The following is a 19,491-nucleotide window of genomic DNA, read 5'->3' as shown; positions in this document are numbered from 1 at the left end:
ATATATCTAACAGCACTTCACACAAACTTGCTGTAGATCCTTGTAGAGTGCAGTTAGTCACTAAAACCATATATTTATTGCAGTAACTAGCAAAACAGCACTGTGTGTTATGTATTGAAATTCTCACCCTGGCCACCAGGAGTATTGTGTATGTAGTTTTCACTCAGGTCCACGTCAGTTATTTTAGGCGGGAAACCCTGGGTTGTTGTTGCTACAGTGTTGGCAGCTGGCTGCCTATAAAAGCAGGCCGGCTGAGCTGTTTGCTGTTCAGTTCTGTTCCAACTTACAAATAAAGAACTGCTTTGGAAGAATCGCTGTGTTGTCTGCTATGTCTACCCACAACTTAACACTGGCGACGAAGGTGGGATCGATGGACAACAGAGCACAGCCAGATGCGGCCACCCTCTGAGATGCGCTGAATCACGGAGCTGAATCACTGAGCGAAATCACGGAGTAGAACCAATTCAGAGCTGACTGTTCTGGCTAGAGCACAGTTTTCCATCCATCGCCTCCACGTCAGCATTGGAACCATGGCTTCACTCGTGCCTCTACCGCCGTTTGCCCCAGCCTCTGAATCATGGGACTCCTACCTTGCTTGGTTTGACTGCTACCTCCAAGCACATGAGCTGACAAGAGGGTCTGTAGAACAGAAGTGGGACCTCTCCTCAGCCTTTGTGGCCCCGAACTGTTCGCGACGGCCGAAGCATTGGTTGCGCCTCTAGCAGTCCAGGCAGCACCTTGGGACACGATTCAAGAGAAGCTCTGCAACCACTACACCCCAAAGCCGTCCAAGATTGCTGCCCGCCATGCGTTCTACCACCGGAACCAGGCAGAGGGGAGTCAATCAACAACTACACCACCGCCCTGCGACAGGCTGCAATGCACTGCGAGTTCCGAGACTTAGACGATGCCCTGATGGATCGAATCGTCTGCAGGGTCCAGGACATCCATCTGCAACGACGTCTCCTCGCCAAGCCAGACCTCATGCTACAGAAAGCCATTGCGGAGGCTGTGGCCTCAGAAGCTGCTGAACGCTCCGCCCAGGAGATCCGCAAGTCCAGAAGCCCACGTCTTGCTAGGAAGCCAGTTCCAGTGCATCATGAAGGGACCAGCAGTGATGAGGCATCCTCCAGTGAAGACGATGACGTGCACCAGACAAAGCGGGAGCGCAGGAAGTTCCAACAGAAGTCCAAGGGCCAACCGGAATGTGCCGGCTGCGGAGGGAACCATTCCCGTGCCAAGTGTCGATTCAGAGACGCCATCTGTAGGAAGTGTTCCAGTAGGGGCCACATCGCTAAGGTCTGCTGATCGGCTCCGTCTGACACCCCCCTTCACCGACTCGCAAGTCCAAGTCTTCACTCCAGTCTGCCAAGGAAAGCTGTTTCGCTCTCACCAACTGCCGCTGCCCGTCTGGAACCACGATTGGCCAAACCGACTCACCTACGCGATGCAAGCTGAACGTCACGGTGCTCATTGAAGAAGCTCCATGTGACATGGAGATTGACACCGGGTCTGCCCTGTCCATCGTGTCTTGGAGCACCATCAAAAGACTGGTACCCAGAGTGTCCAAAAGGCAACTTGGCTCTCACCGCGTACACCTGAGAGACTACCAGGGAAACGACATTCCCGTGGTAGGCGTTGGCCAGTTCCGGATTGCCTTCAAGGATTTTTCGGGCCTGCTCCGGTTGGTGGTGGTTGAAGGTCAGCGGCCAAGCCTCCTAGGGCTAGACTGGTTTGATGCTCTCGGCCTGGAAGTCACCGGCATCAACTGCATCTCTAAAGCAGAGACTGAGGGTCTGGTCAAGGACTTTGCCGAGGTTTTTGATGGCACTTTGGGGCAATATACAGGTACGCCCATCTCCTTTAGCCTTGATCCACAAGTCGCCCCCATCAAGCTAAAGCCACGCCGGGTTCCCTTTGCTCTCAAGGCTAAGGTGTCCACGAACAACTGGACAAGCTGATCGCCCAAGGAGTTTTGGAGCTGGTTGACCACACCAAGTGGGAAACCCCCATCGTCATGCCTGTCAAGCCAGACGGGTTGGTGAGAATCTGTGCTGACTACAAGTGCACGATCAACAAGGCACTTCAGCAGCACGCTTATCCGGTTCCTGTTGTCCAACACCTGCTGCATTCCCTGGGTGAGGGTAAGGTCTTCGTTAAGCTATCTTATCGACGCCTCCGGCCTTCACCCGACCACATCCAAGATCCACGCTATCCAACAGGCCCCCATCCCAAAGAACAAGACGGAGTTGCAGGCGTTCCTGGGGCTGCTGAACTTTTATAACATGTTCCTGCCCCACAAAGCCACGGTGGCTGAGCCTCTTCACTGACTCCTCAGCACAAAGATGCCTTGGTCCTGGGGTCATCGGGAGACGGCGGCCTTCAACGCGGTCAAGGCTCTCCTTTCATCGGACCGTGTGCTGGTACAGTACAGTGAATCCAGGCCGCTGGTCCTTGCCTGCGACGCCTCACCTTTTGGCATCAGCGCTGTCCTTAGTCACCATTTTCCAGACGGAAGAGAGGCACTGCTCGCCTGCTTTTCCAGGACGCTATCTCCGACGGAACGGAATTACAGCCAGCTCGACAAGGAGGCACTGGCACTTGTGGCTGGAGTGAAGAGGTTCCATGAATACCTCTATGGCAGGACTTTTGACCTCATCACTGACTACAAGCCGCTCCTGGCCCTCCTCGCCGGTGATCGTCCAACTCCACCGGTCCTCTTGCCACGCATACTGCGATGGACTGTTTTCCTGGCTGCCTACCATTACCGGCTCGTTCATCGCCCGGGGAAATCGATGGGCCATGCCGACGCCCTCAGCCGTTGCCCTCTTCCAGCGTTTGTGGAAGACCTGGCTCCAGCTTCATCGCTCCTCCTGATTGAGGAACTTCCGGCAGCGCCTGTATCGGCTGCCACTGTGGCTTCCGCATCTGCCCAGTATCGCACCATCAGCCGGGTGCTCAACTGGGTGTAGAGGGGGTGGCCACAAGGGCCTTTTGCATCGGAGTTCCAGCCCTTCGCAACCAGACAACGTGAACTCTCGGCTCATCGCGGCTGTCTGCTGTGGGGAGACCGCGTTGTGATTCCCCAGGGATTCCGTCAGCACGTCCTGGAGGCTCTGCACGTTGGCCACCCGGGAATTGTCAAAATGAAGGCGTTGGCTCGGTGTTACGTCTGGTGGCCTAACATGGACGATGCCATCACTGCCTGGGTGTCCGCCTGTCAAGCATGCCAAGAGTCGAGGCCTGCACCACCGGCAGCTAAGAGACACACCTGGGAGACGCCAAAGACACCCTGGTCGATGGTGCACATCGATCTGGCTGGCCCCTTTCACGGCCAGACCTTTATGGTAGTGGTGGGCGCCTATTCCAAATGGCTGGAGGTGGCCCTGATGCCCTCCACCACTACCGAGGCCGTCATCCAGGTGCTGCGAGGCCTGTTTGCGACGCATGGGTGTCCTGATGTCCTTGTCTCCGACAACGGACCGCAGTTCACGTCAGGCACTTTTGAGCGGTATCTTTTGGGACTGGGCATCCGCCATGCCCTAACGGCACCCTTTCATCCATCCAGCAATGGGCAAGCGGAGAGAATGGTGCGCTCGGCAAAAGAGGCACTGGCGCGCCTGGACCGGGGAGACTGGCACGAGCGAGTCGCCGAATACTTGTTCATGCAACACATCACCCCTCATGTGGCCACAGGGCGGAGTCCTGCTGAACTGCTTATGGGCCGCCGCCTCAGGTCACCACTCGACCGGCTGCACCCGGACTTTGCCGTGGCCGAACCCCCAGGCTGTGCCAACGCGCCACGGTCATTTGTTCCAGGAAACCAGGTCTTTGCCCAGAACTATGTGGGGGACATTCCTTGGGTGCCAGCCACAGTAGTGGGAGTCACTGGACCTCGCTCGTACCAGGTGGCACTCGAAGACGGACGCTTGTGGCGCCGGCACATAGACCAGCTTAGGCGCAGGGTTGGGGACTTGGACACTACCATGGTGCCCCCAACTGCGCTTGTGGCTCCAGAAGAGACACTTACAAATGGCGAGGCTCCACCTACACCTCCCTCACAAACTGCCAGCGTGGAGCCGAACCAAGCTGCTTCAGAGGGTCTGCCAGACTTACCACAGACTCAGACCACTCCACTTGCGGAGGCTCCACCCACAGCAGCGGATCCAGGGGATTTGGTTTCAACGCCACCTAGGGTCGCACCACAGCCTCAGCAAGAATTGTGTGGCCCCCCGGACTTGGCTACCAGTCCCCGGCGGTCTGGCAGAGTTTCCAAGCGCCCAACTTATTTAAAGGACTATGTTGTTGGACATGTATCACTGTTGGTCTAAGTATGGGAAATGTAACCGATATGCTTTTGTGCCTAATTGAACCATTACGTGTAGTGCTGTATATAAGGAAACCATTATGATTGTAACTAACGCCTTATCTCGGTGGGAGGGGTGTTATGTACTGAAGTTCTCACCCTGGGCCAGCAGGGGGATACTGTAGATAGTTTTCACTCAGGTCCACGTTAGTTATTTTAGGCGGGAAACCCTGGGTTGTTGCTACAATGTTGACAGCCGGCTGCCTATAAAAGCAGGCCGGCTGAGCTGTTTGCTGTTCAGTTCTGTCCAGCTTACAAATAAGGAGCTGCTCTGGAGAAATCGCTGTGTCGTCTGCTATGTTCGCCCACAACTTAACAGAAGGTACCTCAGGGGTCATCTAGTCCAACCCTGAAATGCAGGAATCCTTTGCCCAGTGTGTGGCTCAAACCCATGACCCCGAGTTTAAGAGTCTCATACTCTACCAACTGAGTGAGGCGCTTTGCATAATGGAAGAATCTTCCCCATCAAACCATAAATCACAAAGAAAATGCTACAAACTCTTTTTCAGATGGTACACAGTCCCAGCTAGATTTAATTCAATATCCTAAAAATCACATAAATTATACTGGAAATGCAAAACTTCAAAAGCTGATATACTACATGGTCATGTCCCAAGACAAAACCATAGCGATGTTAAAAGAAATGGAGGATACAATAGGATATGTGCTACCGGTAAATGCATTAGTTGTTTATTATTATTATTATTATTATTATTATTATTATTATTATTATTGGGGTATGCAAAAGAGGATAAGGCACTTCCTGAAGGCAGCCAGTTTGGCAATTAGTTTCACATGGGGGGGGGAGTAATGCTTTTGTTATGGGAGGTTGAATTATGAGGTTCTGGGACAGTGTCCAAATGAGGAAATTAACTAAGACACTGAGAGTAAGAGAAGGGAGACAAATTAACGATCATGGCCATTTTTTATGTACTGGTGTAATAAAACTGTAATAAAAACAAATGCTGAACTGAACATTGTATTGGGAAAATTGTAAAAACATAAGGGTAATGCCTTCACCAAAGATGAACATTCCCTGCAAAAAATATCTCTGAATTGCTTTTGCAAAAAAAAAATGTTTGTGTTTTCTTGTATTTAATATGCTATTTGTTACTTGTTTTGATATATTATTATTTATCTCTCAATAAAAATAATTGAAAAGTGGGAAAGAAAAAAATGTGGCAATACTGCAACCAGCTGTTCAGAAAGCCAGATTCAGCCCTCTCCCAGCTCTTTCTGTTCCACCCCAACAGCTGGTTGGTGCTATAACTATCCAATCAGAGATACACATACAGAGTTCCCTAACCACTGATAATGTCTGAGGCTGATGGGAGCTGGAGTCCACTAAGTGTTAACTGGGGTCAGTTGGTCTACTCTCTTGTGACCCTGCTTGAAAAGGCAATAGTTGGAAGGGGCTAAACAGTGGGGGGGATGGTCATTCTCATAATGGGCATCAGAGACCACGTATTGGAATACTGTGTGCAGTTCTGGTGCCCTTACCTCAAAAAAGATATTGTAGAGTTGGAAAGGTTGAAGAAAAGAACAAGCAAAGTGATCAAGTGGGTGAAGCAACTCCCCTTTGAGAAACGTTTGCAGACCCCTAGGCAGTCAACATATCAGGGAGGGGGGCTTGCAAATTATCTCCTAACATGTTTTTGATTTTACCAATCAACAATTTTCATGTTCTGCTTTTGGGCTTCTCAAAGGCATCTGCTTGGCCACTCTGAGAAGAGGATGCTGGACTAGGTGGGCCATTGGCCTGATCCAGCAGGCTCTTCTTATGTTAATGGTTATGTTTGCATTTAAAGATAAGCCTACCTAATTCTCATTTCCCCAAACAATACATGAATTGAACATCAGACAACTGTTGAAATCTGTAGTGCTCCATTCAAGAAATGTGCACAAAAATGCATAGACTACAGTAAAGTGTTAATTGAAATGCATATTACAGTGAAAAACAACATACAAGATTGCTATGTGTTAGGGGACATTGCTTTGCGTGTTCAGACCCAGAGACCGCCGCCCTAAAAAAATTAAGATACACTTGACTCAAATTTTAGTTTTGGTTTTTGGCAGAATTTAGGCCACAACTTTATTGATCACAGAAGGTGAGTGGTTGCATAGACTCTGGTTCAACTAACTCCCTGCACCCTTGCAGGCAGCGCTGACCCAGGACACCAGTATAGGTCAGCCGAGGGTGAACATCTGGGTAGGCAAAAAGCTGGGAACAGACTATGTTCACCACCCAGATGCCCCCCTGGACTCAGGCAAGGGCACAACCCCCTCTCGGGGGTTGACCAAACCAGTTGAATCCCTGGATTCCTTTAACGGAATACCCTTCACATAGGGATGGCAAGAGCGTTCTCCCATCCCTATCACCTGAACCAGAGCCTATCTGCAACCTTACAAGTTTGGACGATTTGCTCCGCGGCAGGCGAAACCCAAATGGCAACAGCCAATCAGCCAAGTGGGGGAAATTCCTGCCGTGCCCCTGTCCCAATGACACGCAACAGCACAGCAAGGTCAATCGCAAAAGACCCCAAAAGTAGGGAGAGGTGGGCGGGTGCGAATGCACGAGCTGAAAGAGGAAGCTCTGGGTCGCATGGGTATATATAGGTCCCTCGATCCGTTTGGACTGCGTCCCATTGGCCAGATTGAACCCAACAACGAGGGACGAGGGAGGTGTTGTGGCTGTCCAATCTCACCCACCCACAACACAGGAGGTCGGTCTCCAGGTCTCACCGCAACACATGCCCTCTTTTAGAAAGGACACGATTTGCAAAAATGTGTGGGAGAGGTAAAATTGCCTGCAAAAGTTTATATTAGAAGAAATCTGCACTAAAATTCTGGTGAATTTTCATGGACACTTCAAAAAGATAAGAGCACACTGCAAACTGGTGTGGAAATGTGGAGAACTTGAGATTTGAAAAATGAGAAACCAAAATGGACAGATTCAACTGTTCTTAACAGGATTCCATAAATTAGTGGCTGAAGAGTCCCAAATTAAAATGTGGATTCAATATGCCAAAAATTGATATCTTAACATGTGCTGACCTATTTCCTGTTTCCTGAACTGCATTATCAAGATTTGGAATGCTGAACTGCATTATCAAGATTTGGAAAACCCTTGTGTGGAGAAGTGTGTCAGAACACCTCGGTGAAAAGGCTCATGGCACAGCATGCAATTTCATTCACAAACCAAGTCTAATTAACAGCACTTTAAATTGCCAGCTGTCCCTTCAAGAAGGTTGCCAGGATGGCTTGACGATGGCTCAAAACTCAGTTGCCAGGGTCAATGCTAACACATCCAGACATTGTAGACAACTGAACAGGCAGCCAGCATTTTCAACGGGTTTTGAATGATGATTCCCACTCTCCAAAGGTTGCCAGGACCATCCTGGAATTTTGCTAATGGTAATATTAAGTCTTAGTTTGGGGAGGGACAGGGGGGAGGGTGGACATGCTCTCTGGTGCCATCTCATGATTTGCCACCAACTCTAGCAAGTGTTTTTGATATATACTTTATGCAACAATAAATTGTGACTTTTCTTTGCTTAGATCTGCCCCAGTGGTCCTTCCCTCAAGCCCTAGTCCTCTTCTCAGGTTTGGGCTTCAAGAAATCTGGGGCAAAGACTTCAATGAGAACTTCTGGTTCATAGAGAAAGGACTGTAGCTCAGTATATCACCTGCTTTGTATACAGCGAGTCCCATGTTCAATTCCCAGCAGCAATATCTCCTGCCTAAAACCCTGGAGAGCTGCTGCCAGCCAGATGGGGAAATATGGGAGAAGGAAATGAATGCAACCCTCCCAAGCTCCCAGTGTAACTTCCCCTTTGTAAAGGCAGTGGCACAGGATCCCGATTTGGATTGGGCTATGTCAATGGGGGGAAGCTGAGCCTCTCCCCCTTTGCTGTAGGGCCCTCTGATTGAAATTGCTGTTATGGAACTGAGTGGAATTGCAGGCTTACTAGCAGATTGTGCTTCACAATCTTCTTTTGTCTGTGGCAAAACTGAGAGAGAAGGGGAACTTTTAAGTCATGGCTCCATGCAGCTGTCACCATTTGGGCAAGCATAATGTTGTGACAGTAATCTGTGCCCTGGTTACCTCAAGGTTGGACCGTTGCAACATGCTTGATGAGGGGCTGCCTTTGAAAATGGTTTGGAAGCTTCAGCTAGTGCAGAATGTGGCTGCCTGACTGTTGATAGTTTGAGGCAAACAGATCATTTTGCACCAATTCTGTTACAGCTACACTGACTCCCTGTTCTGAGCCCATTTTAAAGAATTTGTTTTTACCTATGACGCTCTTTACAAATTAGGACCCCAAGATCTTTTGAAATGCCTCACCTGATATTAACTTACTCAAACCCTTAGATCTTTTTCAGAAGCCCTTCTCCAGGTCTCTCCTCTGAGGTGGCTTGGAGGATGTTCCACAAGGTGGAACAGGGCATTTTCACTGGTGGCTCCCCATTCATGGAAAGCTCTCTCAAGATCCACTTGGTGTCTTTGCTGAACATTTCCCCAATCTTTTTGATAAAATGAGATGTTCCTAGTGTGCTACGAAAGCTTCTTGCAAGCTTCTTATAGCTGTGATAGGGGATGTTTTGTATTTACAGTATAATGTATTTATAGCCATGTTTTTAAATGTGTTGTATGTTGCTTGTAAATTTGGGTTTAACAAGAAATTAACAAGAAATTAACAAGTCTAATTAATACTAGTACTAATTCCCTCCCTAGGGAGAAATGTATTGCTCCTATTCTACTGGCTTTTAAGCGGATCCTGAAAACATTTTTTACTATGTGGTGTTCTGCATTATCTTTGGCTACTGGTTTAATGTCATAATTTTAAAGTTTTTTTTTTTTTTGGATATATATCATGCTAGTTCTGATATATACTGGCTGGGGGTGAGGCAGTTGCCCTGGGAGGGGGCTCAAATCCTGCTTGCAGGTTTCCCATTTGGGCATCTGGTTAGCCACTAGAACAAGGTGCTAGATTACATGAGCCATAGGCCTGACTTAGCTGGCTTGATTTATGTTCCTAAGGTGGAATATAAATCTTTGAAATAAACCTTTTAAAATGTTGCTACCAAGCCATCATCACCAGACCTGAATTTGTTGACCAGCTTTAACATGACTGGAATCACCGCCCTTTTCTGCTTTGGTGTGTGTGTGTGTGTGTGTGTGTGTGTGTGTGTGTGTCATTGACTATAATGTTATTTTAGAGGTAAGTTTTATTTACTGGTTTTGATGCCATTTTAATCTTATGGAAAGCTTTAAGTGATTTGCAAGATCTGCTAAGAGAGCTGTTTTTGGTGGCTAAGTGTCAGGATATAAATCAGGGTTAGGGAACCTTTTTTAAAAAAACCCTCAAAGTCCACATCAACTTCTGAGCAACTTTCCAAGGGCCACATACCAGTTGTGTGTGTGTGTGGCCGGAGACAAGTGAGTGGAACAATGAATGTAAATTTTATTTCCATAAGTAGGCTAGCTGCTACACACATCACTCTCTAGCTTCCACCCAGGGAAGAAGTTCAAGGGCACATTGCAGTCAGGCAAAAACATTTAAGGTACAAAGCATGGCCAATGAGAAGTGTGGCCTGGGGAGAGATCTAAGACCAAACAGATAGGTATAGAGGGATGCATCCCTTCAAGGCCTAAGATTCACCACCTGTTGAGTAAGGGAATGCATAGTATCCCTGCCTCAGTTGCCTCAGTTGAAATGTTTCACCCCTCCTAAATTGCTATCTGCCCATTTGAAAAGGTTTGCATGTGCCTGTATTCTTTCCCTTATGGAGCAAATAGCAGCTTAGAGAGGTGTGAGTGATTTGAATTGATGTATTGAAAAGCAGACACCAGATGTGGGATTTAGCAGGTGAGGATAAATGGAAGATAAGTTCATTGGGGATTCTAATGTAACAACTTAGAAAGCCAGTTTTATTTCCTACTCTTGGAGTGCCTTTGTTGAGCTGTGATGGCAGCTTTGATAAAAAGGTAAATCACACTTATGTTCCATATGAAAAAAATTCAGGAAAACATGAGTGGGAAGTGATAATTCTGTTACAGACTTTGCCACCAATCTTTGTTTCCTTTATTCTGTAAGTAGCAAACCACAGTGCTCAAGAAGCTTTGCTTTGTATCATCACATTATCATCTAGTACATCTGTGTCTTACAACTTTCATTCCCACCCCTTAAAAATAGATGTGGATGCTGAAATATTCCCCCCCCAACTTCAAGTGGAAAATTACGTAATGAAGATGCATACAGTTGTGCACAGCCACTGCGTCCAAATGGCAAGAGATTCCATCCCATGGCAAGGCATCCCTGTACTTACCCAGACTTCAGTTTCCTTGGAATGAAAGTCATTGGAGACTGTGGTGTCTTTAGAATACAGTCATACCTCATGTTGCGAACGCTGCGGGTTACATCTTTTCAGGTTGCATCCCACAGCGACCTGGAAGTACCAGAAAGGGTTACTTCTGGGTTTCGCCGCTCACGCATGCGCAGGTGCGCAAAATGATGTCACATGCATGCACAGAAATGGCGGGTCGTGACCCACGCATGCGCAGACATGCAGATGTGGGTTGTGTTCCATTCAGATTGAGAATGGGGCTCCAGAACAGATCTGTTCGCTACCAGAGGTACCACTGTATATGGTTTTATTTACACACCCACACACCCACACTCATACCCTGAGCATAGGATGGAGGGCCTCGCAGTGTTAAAACCACAACAGAACTAGCTTCCCTATTAGATTTGCAAGGATGTCCCAAACTCAGCTTTGGGTCCAGGACAAAGGAAGACTTGCCCCTGTTTATCTCTGGCTTCCAGCATCAGCCCAACTCACACTACTATAATCAATCACAAGATTCAGTGCATGCATACCATTTAAATTTCAATGCCCATTAACTGAGGAGGGTAAAATATTTTAGTGGGGGGCTGAAGGGACCTCAGCCCCTAGGAGTTGGCTCCTATGCAAAGGGTACACATTAAGCTGAAGTGTGGATAAACTGTTACTTCAAAATTTGTATCACTAGCTATATTCCTAAACAATCACTGTCCTTTGAAAGAGAGGGACTCCTGCAAAAAGGTCTTTAGTGTTTTGACACCTACCCTTTGTAGCTCCCTCCTGTTACATATAAAACAGGGGGCATATTGGATGTGTTTTCAGTGCCTATCTCAGGCATAGGCAAACTCCGGCCCTCCAGATGTTTGGGACCACAATTCCCATTATCCCTAGCTAACAGGACCAGTGGTCAGGGATTATGGGAATTGTAGTCCGGAGTTTGCCTATGCCTGGCCTATCTCAACAAGCCCTTTAAGTGGAGATTTTTACCCAAGTCTGTCTCTGTACTGGATTTGAAATAGTTTTTATGTGTATTTTTATTCTTGATGTTTTTATCATTTTCATTCATGGTGTTTCGTGGGAATGGAGCAGAATGAATAAAATAAATATCCCCTGCCTACTATCACTTGGATTTCCAGTTCAAGAGTTGCATCCCGTAATCCCTTTACACATTGGGGAAAGCTAATGATGCTCTGGTGAGGCGCATACCAAATCAATATACCAATGGCTGCTAGCGTGATAAGAGCTGTTGAATGGTGCAATCCAACACAGGCGTAAGTGCAGTTGCACATCATGCACAGCCCCCACCCTGTTGTGTCAGCTATCAAAATGTCTTAATGCCAAGGGAGTGACTAGGGACAGATGAACAGCTAGGCTTCTTTACAAGGAGCACATTGCTAAGCCAGAGCAGGATGGCAGACTGACAGAGGGAGAGTCATTAGTATTCTTGTTTGCCAAACAAGACAATTTAAGTATGACTAATGCGGCACTTGATTATATAACTGGCACAAGCAGTTAGGGGTTGCTGCCAGTCCCAAATGTTCAAAACTCATGTCATGCTTTAAATATCTTAAAACAACTTTTTAAAAAGAGGAATACCAAAAGAAAAGCCAAGCCAACCTCACCTTGATGGCCCTGGTTGATGACATTTGTCAGGAGAAAGATGGGGAGAGTGTGACGCTGCTTGTTCTTCTTGGCCTCTTGGTAGCTGGTGACTGGTGTTCCTCAGGGTCCCATGCTATTTAACAACTATATGAAACCACTTGCAGTTATCAGGAGTTTGGGAGTGAAGTGGCAGCAATGTGCGGAAGACACCCAGCTCTTTGTCTCTGTTCCATCTGAACAAGGTGAGACAGCGGAAGTACTAGGCAGTTGCTTGGAGGCAGTGATGGGCTGGATGTAAGCCAACACATTGAAACTGAATCCTGAAAAGACAGAGGTGTTATATGTTCCAAGTTGTCAAATCCAAGAGGTAGAAAAAGAGCTTGTTCTGGAAGGGATTGCTCATCCCAGGAAGGAGCAAGTTCAGAGCTTGGGGGTGGGGGGGAGGTACTCTAGTATCCAAAACTGTCACTTGAGACCCAGGTGGCCTTGCTGGCTAGGAGTGCCTGTTTACAGCACTGGCTGGCTCACCAGCTGCAGCCCCTATTTGACAGAGATTGCTTGGCCACAATATTCCATGCTCTGGTAACTTCCTGATTGGATTATCACAAAGGACTCTACATGAGGCTGCAGCAGCCAGGTCATAGGTGCCATCTTGGGGGGAGGGGTGCTGTGGATGCCTGGTTGGGTGACCCAATGTGTCATGCACTGTGGTGGGGCGCTCCATCAGGCGCTCCCACCGCAGTGGTGACATGTGACATCATACGTGGGTGTGAAGTCACATGCCGGGCAACCAGACTATTGGGTGGGAAATGACATGCCTGAGCTAGGGACTAGTTGGGGCTGCCTTTAGAACTCTTACAATCCCTTTTCTAAAACAGCTGCATCTGCTGCCAGTTTCTGGCCCAAATTTAAGGTGCTCATGTTAGTGTTTAATGCCCCAAATATCACAGAGACTGCCTCTTTCCCTACAGACTCCTTTGGGTGCTATGATTGACAGAGGGGGCCCTCTTGGTTGTTCCACTGCCCTCAGAAAGCAGTTTAGGAGGGGTGAAGCATTTCAGCTGAGGCAATGGTATAGGGCAGGGATGGGGAACCTGTGGTCTTCCAGATGCTGTTGGACTCCTATCAGCCCCTGTTAGCATAGCCAATGATAAGGGATGATGAGACCTGGAGTCAAACAACTTATAGGGGCCACAGTTTGCCCATTCCCGGAAAGAGCCACACACACACATTCTAGCACTTTGGTCCCAATATAATTTATTCCGCCACCCTCCACATACCCCCAAGCTGCTTTTCAAACAAATTGAAAGAGACAGGTGATTAGATCACCAATCTGCAATGACTTGATTAGTCTTACTTAAGACCAGGGCTGGTCCTACTATTAGGCTGAGTGAAGTTACCTCCTCAGGCAGCAGATGCTAGGAGGCAGTGGTAGGTAAAGGTAAAGGGTCCCCTGACGATTAGGTCCAGTCGTCACTGACTCTGGGGTTGCGACGCTCATCTTGCTTTATTGGCTGAGGGAGCCAGAGTACAGCTTCCGGAGGTCATGTGGCCAGCATGACTAAGCCGCTTCTGGCGAACCTGAGCAGCACACGGAAACGTCGTTTACCTTCCCACCAGAGCAGTACTTATTTATCTACTTGCACTTTGACGTGCTTTCGAACTGCTAGGTTGGCAGGAGCTGGGACTGAGCAACGGGAGCTCACCCCGTCGCGGGGATTCGAACCGCCGAGACAGTGGTAGCACCCCCATAATTCTTCCACTTGAACTCCCTTCTGTTGGAGGAGAGAAAGCAGTATGTGCCCTGCTGCCTGTCCAGCACTTTCATTCTGCCTTCAGGAGCATTGAATGAAACTTTTTCCATCACTATCTAAAGCCAAACTCAAGAGGTATTTTTTATTTTATTTTTTTAAAAAGATTCATTTATTTTTTGAAAACTGAAATGCTGTTCTGACACTTTTTATTGTTCTTGAGGGAAGAATGTGCAAACCAGTCTCATAGCCTACCCTGCTATGCAGTATTTACTACGCATTTTCTTACACAACAGGTGGTGAATCTTAGACCTTGGAGGGATGCATCCCTCTATACCTATCTGTTTGGTCTTAGATCTCTCCCCAGGCCACACTTCTCATTGGCCATGCTTTGTACCCCAAATGTTTTTGCCTGACTGCAATGTGCCCTTGAACTTCTTCCCTGGGTGGAAGCTAGAGAGTGATGTGTGTAGCAGCTAGCCTACTTATGGAAATAAAATTTACATTCATTGTTCCACTCACTTTTGTCTCTGACCACACACAACTGGTATGTGGCCCTTAGAAAGTTGCTCAGAAGTTAATGTGGCCCTTGAGGGTTTTTTTTAAAAAAAGGTTCCCTAACCCTGATTTACCCTGATTTACATCCTATCACTTAGCCACCGAAAACAGCTCTCTTAGCAGATCTTGCAAATCATTTAAAGCTTTCCATAAGATTAAAATGGCATTAAAACCAGTAAATAAAACTTACCCGTTGAAAATGCTGGCTGCCTGTTCAGCTGTCTACAGTGTCTGGATGTGTTAGCATTGACCCTGGCAATTCAGTTTTGAGCCATCGTCAAGCCATCCTGGCAACCTTCTTGAAGGGACAGCTGGCAATTTAAAGTGCTGTTAATTAGACTTGGTTTGTGAATGAAATTGCATGCTGTGCCATGAGCCTTTTCACCGAGGTGTTCTGACACACTTCTCCACACAAGGGTTTTCCAAATCATGATAATGCAGTTCAGCTAGATGGAGTTGCAGGGATCCTCGGGAAAATATAACACTGCCAGGAAACAGGAAATAGGTCAGCACATGTTAAGATATCAATTTTTGGCATATTGAATCCACATTTTAATTTGGGACTCTTCAGCCACTAATTTATGGAATCCTGTTAAGAACAGTTGAATCTGTCCATTTTGGTTTCTCATTTTTCAAATCTCAAGTTCTCCACATTTCCACACCAGTTTGCAGTGTGCTCTTATCTTTTTGAAGTGTCCATGAAAATTCACCAGCTCATTTCCTTAAGCAAATAAGAGATATTTATTGATTACCTATGTTACTTAACATGAGGAATTAGTAGTAATAGTTGTTGCATTGTTTGGTTTTGAATGTGGATTTAAATATTTCTGTTCAGATATGAAGTGGCATATAAATTAAACCAATAGATAGAAGCAATTTTTTGACAACTTTTTAAAATAAAAAACTGGTTAAGCAAAATACAACTGGTCAGATGCCAACCTTATTTATGCCAATCTACAGAAGACAGCAGAAGGTTTCAGAACATGGCTTTCAGTTTACTGTGTTAGCTAGTGTCTCCCCTTGTTACCGCCTGCTTCTCATCTCATGCAAGCTGGTGAGTCTCAACAAGGGCTGCTTGTGCGTTTGATATGGATAGCATGTCATGTTTATGTCAGAGAGCTGGCAGTTAATGATGCTCCAGATAATGATGCTTTATTTAAAAGACTACAAACAAAAGCATGTGGGATTGGAGGACATTCCACAAAGCTTAATTGAAGGGAAAACAGGTGCCCTTTAGCCATCAGAAAATGTATTCCAGCTCTTATTTATTTTTCCTTTCTGGCTTTAGGGCTTTCCCATTGCCCCATGTTGAAAACCAGATTGCATCTTCCTCGACTCATCTACATTTCTCCTTCATAATATACAGAGCCACAAGCACTGTGTGTCACTGATGCGAGCAAATGCTATCTGCAAGCAAAAGGCAATTAATCATTTTTGTACCGTCAAAAAGCCATCTTTCTGGCAAGGATGTGCCACAAAAGGATTCCTGAATTCCATTAAGTGTTCTTTTTAAACCTACTGATAAAAAAAATACCTATTTCTCGGACAGAACTCAGATTGCTTAGGAAATAGAAGAGGAAATTGTATTTATGTGGTTGGTGTCCAGATACCACAGAGGGTGGCCACCAGAAAAAAGAGAAAATTTATCACCAAGAGGATAAAAGAGGACTCAGAATTGCATAATGTTTGCCTATGTGAATATGCACAGCTGCAATTGCATAATTACTGCTTTATGATGAACACGGCAATAAATATAACTAATACAGTAATAAATATATAATTACTATATTAGGATAAATAGATCTTTCCATAGTGGGAAAGACCCTGGCCAGGTGGCCTGTCTGCCAGTCTGCTCAGTCTGCTAACCAGGTGCTCTGCATGGGGAACTTCCAGGCCCCTCCCTGCTCTCCCTTCCTATGGTTCTTCATCTTTAAACAATACAGTGGTACCTCAAGTTAAGAACTTAATTCGTTCTGGAGGTCTGTTCTTAACCTGAAACTGTTCTTAACCTGAGGTACCACTTTAGCTAATGGGGCCTCCCGTTGCTGCTGCGCCGCTACCGGACAATTTCTGTTCTCATCCTGAAGCAAAGTTCTTAACCCAAAGTACTATTTCTGGGTTAGCAGAGTCTGTAACCTGAAGCATCTGTAATCTGAAGCATCTGTAACCCGAGGTACCACTGTACAGCCTTTCAAGCAGAAATAGAAGATTGTCATTTGTAACATAGGGCACAGGTCACCCTAAGACAACATCAAAAGTAATGGCTGAAAATGATGAATCGTTGTATTTTCTCCTCCCTCTGCCCTGTGTTCAGAATCTATCCCAAACCAGCTTTTCAGGCTTGAATTTGTTAGAGGACACCAGCTCAGCCCAGAAGCTTGTGGGTATATGGATCCTCCCAGCTTGTTTCACAACTCAGCCCCAAAATATCTGCAAAACCACCCCTTCCCAAGAGATCAGCAAATGGTGCTCTCTTGGTAGTTCCTCAACCCTTGGTCAGTGTTGGTGGGTATTCTCTGAGAAGGTACTCTCTTAGGCAGCCCCTAAGCTGTGGAACTCTCTACCCACAGAGATGTGCCTGGCACCTTCATTGTACAGCTTTCAGAAACACACCTCTTCACCCTGGCTGCTAGCTCAGTAGGTAGAGTACAAGACTCCGCATTGGGCAAAAGATTCCTAAACTGCACTGCAGGGGGTTGGACTCGATGAACCTTGTGGTCCCTTCCAACACCACAATTCTATGATTTGATGAGGTGTATATTTTTGGGATGAGGTGTATATTTCTGGGACGCAGGTGGCGCTGTGGGTTAAAGCCTCAGCGCCTAGGGCTTGCCGATCGAAAGGTCGGCGGTTCGAATCCCTGCGGCGGGGTGCGCTCCCGCTGCTCGGTCCCAGCGCCTGCCAACCTAGCAGTTCGAAAGCACCTCCGGGTGCAAGTAGATAAATAGGGACCGCTTACCAGCGGGAAGGTAAACGGCGTTTCCGTGTGCGGCTCTGGCTCTGGCTCTGGCTCTGGCCAGAGCAGCTTCGTCACGCTGGCCACGTGACCCGGAAGTGTCTCCGGACAGCGCTGGCCCCTGGCCTCTTAAGTGAGATGGGCGCACAACCCCAGAGTCTGTCAAGACTGGCCCGTACGGGCAGGGGTACCTTTACCTTTACCTTTATATTTTTGGGACCTACCTTATTTTTGTGGTGATAAGTTGTTTTAAATGTTTTAAATATTACTGTTTTAATGTTGCAGCCCATCCTGGGACATTTTTATTGCTGTAAAACTTTAGTTTTTAATAAATAAACAAATAAATAATTTGTAGATTGAAAGCAGCCACAACAGTGAATGATAATCATATTCACTGGATTAATTTCTGTTTTGGACTTGAGACAAATAAGTGAACATTGGCAATTTCATTGGCTCCCATGTCTGTTTTTGTTGGGATTCTGCGACATCATAAGTAGATGAATAGGCACTAGTCTGTCCCCTACCCTCCATTCCTGGTCTTTGTGTGTGTAGCACCAATATCTGAAAACAGCAGAGGGGTCATTTAAAGCCCTACTGTGTTCAGCAGATCAAAGGAACATAGTTCTCCTAGTGATCAGTATTGAATCTAGCAGCCACTGCTACAAATGAGAGAGGAGACTGGATTTCTCCAGTTTCTTGAGATCACCGGTGATGACTGGTGGTCCTGCTGGTTCACAGTTGCACTTAACCTTTTAAAAATTGTTTAAGAGGATGTCCACTGAACAGCCAGGGTTGCCATCTGTCCTCTCTTTCCAGGACACACCCTCTTTTTCATGGGAATGTAAAATGAGAGTCATCACAGTGATGCGTAGTTAAAAGCAGAAGTCGGCAAGTGCATCCTCTTTTTTGCTCTTCAAAATATGGCAGCCCCCTTTGAATGATAAGTAAGGACTTCTGGCTCTGGCTGCACTCCCAGTGACATAAGCAGGAATGTGACAATGGCTGCATACAGATTTAAATCACACAGTCTTCTTAGAATCCTGGGAAATGTAGTTAACCATTCAGAGTCACAATTCCCAGCACCCTTAACAAACTACAGTTCTCAGCATTCTTTGGTGCTTTAAATGTATGCAGCCCAAGCAGGGACAGTCCAAGGCGAGCCTGAGCCAATCCAAAAAATGCTCCCCCCTGCCTCCCCCCCCGAAATGTAATTTGTTAAGGGTGCTGGGTTATAGCATGGGTAGGGAATATCAGGCTAAGGGACTAAATGCAGCCCCCCCCCCCGCCTCTTTCTGTCAGGGCTCGGACCACCCCTCTCCAGTTGTGCTTCGTACCCTCCTTGAGGCTTTTTTAGTGACTAAAATGAATATTTGGATGGAGATAAAGTACTGTTGTGGTGGGAGAGGGCTCATCTCATCTCATCTCACCTCCCCAAACCCCACACCTTCCCTTTCCATTCTGCCATTTGACCTCAATATTGCCTTTGCACTGCATGGCAGTGTCAAATTGTTATTTATTTATTTTTAAAGGGGGTCTAAAGAGTCATTTAGGGTCCCCCTGGCAGCTACCCAAAAATACCAGGTGCTGTATTAGAACTATCTCTGGCTGTTGGGTGTTGCTATACAAAGGAATATTGTTGAACAACTGCCATGATCTGTTTAGGCTACAAATCCAGTAATGCCACAGGATGATTCGCAGCATTATTGAAGGTAATTGGTTTGAACAGACACCAGGACTTTGGTAATTTAATCAGGGCTATAACAATCATGACCTCCATAGATACCGCCTGATATCAAAACGGGATTCTGCATCTTGATATATTATTGTCCCCGCTGCTCTTTCCCTTGATCATGTTCCCTTGGAAAGTCATCTGAAATCTAATCTGATTTCTTTCTTCTTTGACAGCAGCCGCA

Source organism: Podarcis cretensis (genome assembly GCF_951804945.1).
Source record: "Podarcis cretensis genome assembly, chromosome: Z".
Taxonomy (NCBI): Eukaryota; Metazoa; Chordata; class Lepidosauria; order Squamata; family Lacertidae; genus Podarcis; species Podarcis cretensis.
The sequence above is the reverse complement of the archived record's forward strand: the minus strand, read 5'-3'. Positions refer to the sequence as shown.